At 38.2% G+C, this 11,188-nt stretch overlaps 1 protein-coding gene across 1 annotated transcript in view; it reads right to left on the bottom strand.

The window, feature by feature from the left end:
• Positions 1 to 11,188, bottom strand: part of LOC101584631 (vomeronasal type-2 receptor 116-like) — a 46,082-nt gene that overhangs the window by 7,466 nt on the left and 27,428 nt on the right.

Here is an 11,188-nt window from a genome sequence, read left to right as displayed (position 1 = left end):
ATATAGTTACATTCTCTTAATGAATAGAGGGATTTGTTCTAATGGTGTTTGTAAATAGGATCTCAAGTCCGCATCTTGTACAGCAGTTAACCACTAGGAAGAGAGTATGCAATATGTTAATTATTGAAACTGTGCTACCAATTTGGTTTGAAACTGTCTCATTGCTATTTATTTCTCAATAAAATTATGGAAAAAAGAAAATACACAAGATCTTGTCAAATAATACGATATATGTTTAAATTTTAAAATGTTGCTATAGTGAGGCATTGGCTTTAACTCCCCTCAAAACACTCAACTTCACTTGAAACCACTTATACTGTTTTCTGAAGCAGTACAGCAGGTCCTTTTTCTTGTCTTTATAATATATGATTTAAAAAAGTATAGTGAATGCTGCTAGTGAGGACCATGGAACACAAATGTCAGCTTGTAAATACCTTAGAGTGCATCCTCATCAACCTTATTTTCAGATCAGACACTGTGACCTCTGGCTAGTCTCCAAAGTCAAAATGATCATGAAAGGTAAAAATTTTGAAGTGATTCAGTATATCAAGGCAATCCAACAGTACACCTATAAGTGGTCACAGAAGAAGATTGCTTTAGAAAGTGGAGAAAATAAGCACAGTGAAATAAATGTAGTTGAACTGAGGGGAGTATTTTGAGAATGTGTCTTTTACTGTTTAATAACTGTTTAAGTAAACAAGCACTTTATTTTCTAATTATGTCTTGTATGATGAATAAAATAAATATGAAACCCCCCCAAAAATGAAAATGGAAAGATATCCATTACTCTTGAGTAGGAAGAATCAACATATTGAAAAATGACCATACTTGCAAAATAGTTATAAAGATTTAGTGCCATTAAAATCATAATTTCAATAGCATATCTTATAGAATTAGAGAAAAAAAGTCCTAAAACTCATTCAGAGCCAGAAGAGATCTAGAAGAGCAGAGACAATTTGGGGCAACAAAGACAAGGCAGTGGGCATCACAATTCCTAACTTGAAATGATACAACAAAGCTATGGTGATAATAATAGCATGGTACTGGTGAGAAACAGACCCAAAGATCAATGGAACAAGTTAAAAGATGCAGAAACAATTCCAGACATACTCAGCTACCTCATATTTGACAAATGTATCAAGCACATTCGCTCAAATAAATATGGCCTCTTTAATAGTGCTAGAAAAATTGGCTCTTCACATGTCAAAGATTAAGATTGGACCCATAATTTTCACCTTGCATTAGGCAAAGACTTTATCAATAAAACCTGATCACAGAAGATCTATCACAAAGAATCAACAACTAGGATCTCATTACAAAGATTTTGCACAGAAAAACCACCAACAGAGTATAGAGACAACCCATAATATATAAAAATTAGTTTCCAGGTGTTCCACAAATGATTACTATAAAGAATGCATAAAGAACTTAAAAAAAATCAGACCTCTCAGATTTACAGACCCAATCAAAAAATGGACATCTAAAATGAACATTCACTCCTCAGATTAATACAAACTGGAAAGCGATTTAAAAAAAAAAAAGGTTCAACAACACATGTCATTTGAGAGATACAAATTAAAGCAGCATTGATATTCCATTTTACCCTTGGAAAATGTATATTATGAAGAATCTAATCAATAATAAATGATGGAAGGACTGAGCTTGGAATGAACCCATACCTTCTGATGGTAGCAGTCAAGACTGGTGAAATAACTGTGGAATCAATGTGGAGATTCCTCAAAACATAGGATTAAAGAAGGGGCCAGCGAGATGGCTCAGTGGAATAAATGCTTCCCTGGCAAGCGCAAGGACCTGAGTTCAATCCCCGGTTCCGAAAAAAAAAATTAAATAAATAAATAAATAAATAAAAATAAAAAACATAAGATTAAAGATCCTGTTTAGCCCAGCTATTGCCCTTCTGGGTATCTTCCCAGAAGAAATAAAAACTTCATACCACAGGAGTTTATGTACACCCATGTTTGCAGAAGCACAATTTGTAATAACTAGATGTTGGAAACAAACGAAATATCCATTAACTGAGGAATGGATTAAAAAAGAGGTGGTGTTTTTATACAGAGGAGTACTACTCAGATATAAAGAAGGATAAACTGGAGACTTCTATAGGTAAATTAATTCAACTTGAGACAATGCTCATAAGTGAAATAAATCAGACACACATGTATAAACATCGTATTGGTCTCTCTAGTGTGAGAAGTTGAAAGAGTAAATAAGATCCAAAATGTAACATACAATAGACATTGTTAAATGGAAAGCAACTTCAAAAGGAAAGAGAAACTGGGATGGAGAAATGAAGAATGAATTGAAAGAACAAAAAGAAATATATACTATATATACTATATAATAAATAGTTACACTACTAATTTTTCTTAGATGACTAAAAAAGGTTTATGCTACTATTGTTTGTACCAATACATGCTGATATCTTTTATATAGTTTTGAGTACTTTAAAAATAATAATATTCAACATTACTCTAATATCGCCTTGTTTTGAATTTTTTTTTTTTTTTTTTTTTTTCGGAACCGGGGATTGAACTCAGGCCCTTGTGCTTGCAGGGAAACACTTATTCCATTGAGCCATCTCCCCGGCCCTTGTTTTGAAATTTTGTGGATTTTTTTCTCTTTAAAAAAATGAGTATAAGTCCTGATAGTGTGCTCCTTGCCTTGCCCCTGATTTCACAATTAAACGTTCTGTTTTTGAATATTTTGTATGATCTTTGCTATTAGTTTGTAACAGATGTCTTTTATCAGATTGAGATGGAGTTCTTCTATTCCAATTTTCTGCATTTTTTCTCATGAATGTGTGCTGGATATTTTCATATATTTTTTCAGCACCTATTGAGTTGAGTTTTGTCTTTGTCTTTGTTGTTATGGTGTTTTACATTTATTGATTTGCATATATTAAACCATCCCTGAAATCCTAAGATTCCTCCTACCTGATCATGTTGTATAATTTTCTTGATTATTTGCTGTATTCTGTTTACTAGTGTCTGATTGAGGATTTTTGAATCTATGTTCATTATGGAGATTGGTCTATTGTTCTCGTACTTGGTTGGAGTCTTCTCTGAGTTTGGTATCAAGGTGATACTTTGCTTTCAGGAGTGTGTTCTGAATTACTATTTCATTTTCAATTTAACTAAAGTGAATGAAGAGTGACAGCCTTCATTCTCTAAATTTTGTGTAGAAAAAATTGCAGTGCGTTTCTTGGTGTTTGTAGCTTTGATTTCATTGACTGATATTGGGTTATTTAGAATTTTTATGTTTTTGATATCGCTATGGTAACATATGTATCTAGGAATCTGTCCACTTCTTTGTTATACGTCTTATAAAAGTTTAAAAAAATCATTATTAATAATCTCCATTTCCACAGGATTTATTTTGATTTTACCCTTAATTGCATGCACTTGAGTATTTTTTCTTTTTTAATTAATTAATTAATTAACTAATTTCGTACAGGGTCTCACTCTGCAGCTTGGACTTGTAATGATCTTCCTGTCTCAGCCCCCACAGTGCGGGCATTAAAGTCGAGTGCCAGTATTCCCAGTTTTTGTGGCTGGACCTGTGCACCTGGAGTTCCGAGGCGGGCGTGGCATGTTGTACTGAGGATTGAACTCACGTCCATTGAGTTTGACAGACAGGCACTTAGACCACTGAGTCCAATATAACTTTCTCCTTTGTGTAGGTTTATATTTGACTCATGCTTCTTTTAGTAGAGTTTGAGATTCAGCAGTAAGTGGTTTCTTCTAGGTCACTCTATTTTCCTGATGCGAGAGTTCACCATATACATTTTCTTCATATGATTGCTCTCACTGAATCACATAAATTCCAGTATATTTTCCTTTGATTTTTATTTCATTATGGAAACCGTCTAATTTCTTCTTTTATTTTGTCTGTGACCAGGTGGTGCTTTATAAAGGTGTTTAATTTCCATGCACTTGTGGAGCTTTTGTGGTTTCTTTCGACATTGGCTTCCAATTTCATTGCACTAAGGCTTGATGATATGCATGGGTTATATACTTTCATGTTTTTCCCCCTACCTTTTTGTCCCATCTTTTCTCCTTTCTCTCATCTTCATTGTTTCATCCTTAAATTGTGCTTCTTTCCATTTCACTATATTTATTATACTTTTCAGGTTTTATTTCTTTCAAGTTCTTGCACTAGGGAGACAATACAATATGTACACATGTGGGTTTGATTTACTTCCCTTATGAGTATGGCTTCTAGTTTCATCAACTTATCTATGAAGGATTCTAGTTTGTCTTTGTGTACAGCTGAATAATACTCCATTGTATAAAAATACCACATTTTTTTCATCCACTCCTCAGGTGATGGGCATTTTTGTTGCTTCCAAGATTGGCCTACGAAAAATTGTGCTGCTATAAACATGAGTGCACATATACCATTGTGGTATGATGTTTTCAGTTCTTTGGGAAAATTTCCAGAAGGGAAATAGCTGGACTGAATGGGATTTCCAATCCTAATTTTTGAGGAGTCTCCATATTGATTTCCATGATGGTTGAACCAGGCTACGTTCCCAAGGAGAAGGGTTCCTTCTCCCTCACCCCCAGCCTCTCCAGCGTTTGTAAGTACATATATAGGATGGCTGAGGTGATTTCCATGTTTTCCATAAGCTTTTTGAAAATAGTAGTTGATGTGTATAATTTTCACTTTGAGTAATCCTGTATGCTGATATCTGTGATCTAAACAACTATATCAAGGATGGCAATGTGTAATACAAAAACCATGCTTAAATACCCATCATCTTGATCTTCTAAATGTGTACCATTTCTAATGTCATAGCAATTATTCCTACACTCTCTTTAAAATAAATTTGAAGGGATGGCCAAATAGCTCAACAGACTAAAGCTCTTGCTTAGGCAGACACAATGGCTGGGGTTCGATCCCCGGCATGCTGTGCCAGCCTCAACGTTGGGGTGCACTGAGATGGTGATTGAGACTGGGCATGGTGGCACATACCTGTAATCCCAGTTCTTGAGAGGCTGAACACAGGCAGATCACTATGAGTCCTATCTATGTACTGTGACCTTGTAAACCCTGTACTAAAACACACACAAAAAAAGGGAAAAAAAGGAAAAACACACAAAAATGAGAGAGAGAGAGAGAGAGAGAGAGAGAGAGAGAGAGAGAAACAAAAATTTAAGCTTTCTTGAAAGCAAGTGGTAATATGCAACCATATGTCCAGTCTTACATATCTGTTAATCTGAGCAACAGATTTGATGATAATATATTGATCATTTTTTTTCTTTTTTCTTTTTTTTGTATCTTAGGGAAGGATTTACAGGGTATTCAGGGTCTCACTTCTAGATTGGACTCGTAGTGATTCTCCTGTTTGCAGCTTCCCCAAGTGCTGGGATTACAGGCACGCACCACGCCCAGTCTCAAATGCCATCTCAGCACAACCCAGAGGTGGAGCCAGCATGCAGGCCCCGGGGATTGAATCCCTGGCCCCTGGACCTGCTTGCAGGCACTTTAATCTGCTGAGCTATTTGGCCAGCCCTTTCAACCATTGTTAATCAGATATTCTTTATTTGAAAATCTATAACATATGTATTGTTGTATGTTACCCTATTTCTGTCTTTGTTTCTGATTTTTTGTTTTTGCTTTTGGTTTTACTTTTCAAAATAAATAAAATTTAAAAGAATATGCATGGGATAACTTGAATTGTTATACATTTACTAAAGCATGTTCTTTGAGCTAGTATGTGGTCTATTTTGGAGAATGTCCCAAGTGCTTGTGAGAAAATGTGTATTCATATGGTCTAGAGTTGATAGAACATTGGGTGAAGTACATCAACTAAATCTAGTTATTCACAGATTTGCTTCAGTTCTGATATTTCTTTATTGATTTTTTCCTAAGTATCTTATTTTGATATACTATATAAATGATCCCTGAAAGTATAGAAATCAGTGTGGAGACTCCTCAAAAAACTAGGAATGGAAATCCCATTCAATCTAGCTCTATTTGGTCTGGGTATTTTCCCAAAAGAACTGAAAACATCATTCCATAGTGATGCATGTGCACCTATGTTTGTTGCAGCACAATTTTTCATAGCTAAATCTTGGAAACAGCCAAAATGCCCATCACCTGAGGAATGGATGGAAAAGATGTGGTATTTTAATACAATGGATTATTCAAATATAAAGAAAGACAACCTTTCAAGCCATGTGAGCTGGGCCCAGGGAGGAGGTTTGTCATCAAGCTCCCAGGACACTCAGTCTCTCATAAATTCTCCAGATCCAGAGGGTGCAGTGTTCCCTGCACCACACCCCCACCACCACATTGCAGACCCCAGTTCCTGTGGTGCTGCCTAGCACACCCTCAGGCCTGCTACCACAGAATGCAGGCTCAACTGCCCAGGGTCCCCTGATGGACATCAGCATGGCAGGATATGCTGTCCCTAAGGGATGAGGGGAATTTGCTCCCATTGGTTTTACTGTGCAGTCCTGGACCCTGCAGCTGCTGGCTCTGGGGAGATGGTATGGACCCAGAAGTCTGAATGGGGGACCAACTTTCCCAGACACAGGAGGGACTAGGGCAGACAATGATGTGACCCTTGTCAGAAGAACCCCATCTCCCTGTGAAATGGTATAGAAAGAGGGCGTGAAAAACCATACCTCAGGCTGGTGGCTCCGGGAAAGGAAATGGCCATTCTGACCTTTCTCAGCATGGCAAATGCAGCACTAAAGGTAGCTTTGACCTCCAAATGATCCTGGATCCTGGCTGGCTGCTTTTCCAGAACAAGGGGCTGAGCATACTGCTGGTCCAGGAGTACAGTGCTAGTGAAGTCCCTCTGGTGCTGGATGTCCTTGCCTAGTGGCTCAGAGCTGGGGTTCTGAGTGAAACCTGCCTTCAGTTACTGATAGTGCACATCCTGTGTGTTCCCCCAGCCCTCAGTAGCAGATGGGTCAGGCAAGGTCCCTGTCCTGTCAGCTCTTCCCCGCCATCCATTCAAGGGCCAAGACAGCCCTAGCTCACATATGGATTCATTGGAAGCTTTCATGAGCAGACTTTCCACCAGTACTTCCAGGGGGACCGGCCTTCAGTTCCTAGGCTGCTATGGTACGGGTGAGAGGAAGTGTGCATCTGTGTGTCACCTTCTGCCCAATGTCCTTCCTATCCCTGGGGAGAAGACCCAGGTTACATTCCCAGGTCAGCAGAAGGTGTGCTAGGTGGCCTTGAGGAGAAGTGAAGGGGGCAAGTTACATTCCATCGTCTGATGTGGACAGGCAGCATTGGCACAGGACTAAGGCACAGAGCCTCCCACTCTCAGCCCTAGGAGTGATAATGCTTTGTATCTCTAGCCTCTGACCCTCTGGAACCTCCCAGGACTCACAGTGTGCTAATCCAAGAAGGTCATATGCTCTTACAGCTCAGGAGACCTGATGCTGGGGTAGGTTGTGCCCACCATCATCACATATCTGGGAGGATACTAGAAATGAGGGCACCAGCTGAGGCAGTCTGGTGCTCACCTGGATCCAGCTCCAGCCCCATCTCTAAGGCTTTGGCGAGCCTCATTTCCTGTTCCAGTCATCTTACCCCTCCTTGCCACTTCCTGGATTTCCCCGAGCAGCCGGCCTGGATGTAGACCCTGCAACAGGAGAATAAAAGAGAGTAGGGTTTCATCCCCAGTGGGGAAAGGGAGTGCTCCTACCAGCCCAGGTCATTAGAGAAATTGATCCTTTGCTCATCTTTCCTTGCATCACAGAGAGGAGCAATGCCCTAGCCACTAAATGTCTCAGTGAAGGAAGAAAGAATTTCATCATTGTTGTCTTCTACAAATGTTTTCCATTTCCTGAATGGAGAGGGAAAATATAAAATAAAAGTGGAAATTTTGTCTAAAAGGTAAGGTTTTACCAGTGTCACTAGCAATCTCATTCTCTGGCAAGGAGTGTGGTCAAAACAACAGGCAGTGTTTCCCTCTTGAGGAATACTTCTAAATTCAGGATTATGACTCTCACTGCATATAGAGTGGAGAGTCTGAGGAAAATATTATAAAATGATAGTTTCTGAAAAAATAAAGGAAAAAGATAACTTCTTAAACTTTTTCTTAATCCTTCAGGACTAGAGGGATAAACTTTATTTGTATACATACAAATATGCAATTTTATAATTAATGCTCCATCTTTTAGTAATGTTAAAGCCATGTATTTAAAATATAGTTAAATAAATGTGTTCTATTGTCTTGTCAGAAACCTATTAAATAAGAAAATTCTGTGGTTTAAAAATTGAGTTTTTAAATTTTGTATATCAATTTAATAAGCAAATTCGGGGCCACTTAGCCTATAAAATATTCTGCTTATTTAATAGTTAATAAAATGCATTAGGATTATGTTCAGCATAACTTTACAATTGCTGAGGCCCACTCAATCTTATTTTCAGATTTAGACAATCATTGATCAATGATTGGAAGGAAAATATTCCTACTCTAACCTTAAGTCTAAGGTCTTCTGGGAAATTCCAGAAGTTCAGAATGTCACACTTTGCCTCTAGTTTCTTCTGTCATCCAAATTCACTTGGTCTGAAGCAGGATTGGTAAACTGGATGCTGTTCAGAAAAGGGGGCAGCTAAAACAGTCATCCTGTAGAGAAGAGGGCTCCAGAATGAAGACAGAAAATTTAAATAAGGAGAGTATCAGCTTCTCTGTAATTCCTTTCCATGCTCAGTGGTAATACTGACATCAAGGAAGTAGAACCAATGAAAATCTGTGGGGAACTAAATATCATATTCTCAAAATGTCACTTTCTGGAGAAGTATTTTATCTATGCCCATTTAATAAACACAATAAGTGGATTTTAGATCAAATTAATTGTACAATCAATCTTCTAACACCCATTTTCATTCTGATTGTTCTCACAGTATTCACCTGCAAAATGTAGTTGTTAGTTCCAAAAGTGGGTAAAGAATGGAATGAAGAAACTGTTATAATGTATAAATTATACAGTTAAACATCATTTAGGTTCCTAAAGGGCCACAAGTTTCTGTTAACCTTTAAGAAATTCCTGGTAAATGCTTAGATTGTACTAATGAAAATATCAGGTGTAGTAGCCAGACTGAGCATCAAGAGACTGTCTGACTTGCTCCCCAACACCCCCACAATTGCAGAAGCCAATCAACATCATTGTGATCTTCACTAGCCTGAGCTCCCCCCCACAGTGGAAGTTTTAGTGACCTGCATCCCCCACACCATTGGAGAATTCTGGCTGGGCCCCACAGCCTTGTGAGTCTTGGTAAGCCCAGGTATGCCCCTCCATCATCACAGGAGCAGTACTGAGCCCCTCTGAACTTCAACAGTTTCCAAAATGTCAAAACCAAGTAGTAATGTTTAGTCTCAGACCGCCAGTCAACTCTCAAAAATTCCAGGATACCTGGACGTAAAGGAATGTGGAATTCACACATGGGACATTTCTGAAATGATAGCAATTGAAGTAAAGAATAAGTCTACAGAAGAAATCAAATCACAGATAATGTCTCAGGTAAAAAAGAGATAACAACAATGAAAGAATTGTGGGGCCAGGGAGATAACTCAGTAGAATAAGCACCTGTCTGGCAAGCATAAGATCCTGAGTTCAATCCCCAGTACCAGAAAAAAAAAATTGTTCAGCATATATAAAGAAGACATAGATTAAGATAAAATAGAGGAACACAGAAAATAATGGAAATCTTCAATGAACAATACAGGAAATAATTAGAATTAATGAAACAGATTCAAGCAAATATTCAGGGAATTAAGAATTCCACTGAAAGCTGGCAAAATCACTTCAATGAAACTAAAGATACCTTTGAACCTTTAAGGCAGAACTGCAGCCAGCAATTGTGAAAGGAAAGGTCTCTCTTAGATGGGGCTGGGGAGATAGCTCAGTAGAACAAGTGCCTGCCTGGCAAGCACAAGATCCTGAGTTCAATCCTCAATACCAGGAAGCAGGGGGAAAAAAAGCCCATAATTGTTTGGGGGCCGGGAAGATGGCTCAGTAGAATAAGCACTTCCCTGTCAAGTGCAAGGGTCTGAGTTCAATCCCCTGTTCCACCAAAAAAAAAAGAAAAGAAAAGAAAGATCTCTCTTAGAAATAACAAGGATCAAGGGCCATCCAGAAAGCTCAGTGGACTAAAGCACCTGCTTAGGTGAGTGCAGGGACACAGGTTTGATCCTCACTGTGCCGTGCGAGTCCTGACCCCAGGGCACGCTGAGATAGCGACTGAGACTGGGCATGGTGGCGTGCATCTGTAATTCTTGTTTTCAAAAAAAAAAATCTTAGGAAAAGAAAATATGTTCTCATAAGAAATGTATGGGTCAAAATTGATGATAACTGGACAAAGCTGGATTTCAGACATCCTGACTAAACAGAATTTAGGTTTTGCCAAAGGACTGTCTCAGCTAGAGTGGGAATTTTATTTAGACATTGCTTCAATGTATTGGCGGTATTAGAGGCACCTGATTCAGTTCCCTTCCAGCTGGAGAGGCTGTGTGGTTGTGGAATTGCGGTTGACCTTTCCCCACTCTCCTCTTTACTCCTCCTTGTACCCCAAAGGACTTGGACAGTTTGCTGCAGTATCATCCCTGGCTATCAAACCCCCATTCTCTACTCCAACATGAGTGCAGCCTGACAGCATGGTATCAATCCCCAACTGAATTATATATAAAATATGTATAACATAGAAGCTAGACCCACGATTCATATTAAAAAAAGGTTTATTAAACAAAGGTATATGGAAAGATTCATACAATTACACTTGGGAATATTCACTACTAAACACTAACAAATTATTTCCATGTTATAATTCAAATTTAAGATCCTCCATCTTAAACTCAAAAGTACTTGTTAGGACATATGAAGAGTGATTTCTGGAATACTAAAAGACTAATGAGAGATAAATTCTTACATGTTTTAGAGGATACAGGCAAATGAAAGTTATGTATGAAAATTCATCACAGTGTCGAGATATTCAAGGGGAAAACAAATTAAAATGTAATAATATAATCAACAGTGAACATAAGAAATTATCCCATGCACATTATCTGACCACAGTGCAGTGAAACTGGAAATAAATGACAAAAGAAACCAGAAAAAAAAAACTTTCAATACATGGAAATTAAATGACACCCTACTCAGCAACCAATGGGTCACAGATGAAATTAAACAAGAAATTCAAC

This window comes from Octodon degus, unplaced genomic scaffold (genome assembly GCF_000260255.1).
Source record: "Octodon degus isolate 3935 unplaced genomic scaffold, OctDeg1.0 scaffold00214, whole genome shotgun sequence".
NCBI lineage: Eukaryota > Metazoa > Chordata > Mammalia > Rodentia > Octodontidae > Octodon > Octodon degus.
Note: the sequence above shows the minus strand (reverse complement) of the source record. Positions and strands in the feature narration are given on the sequence as shown.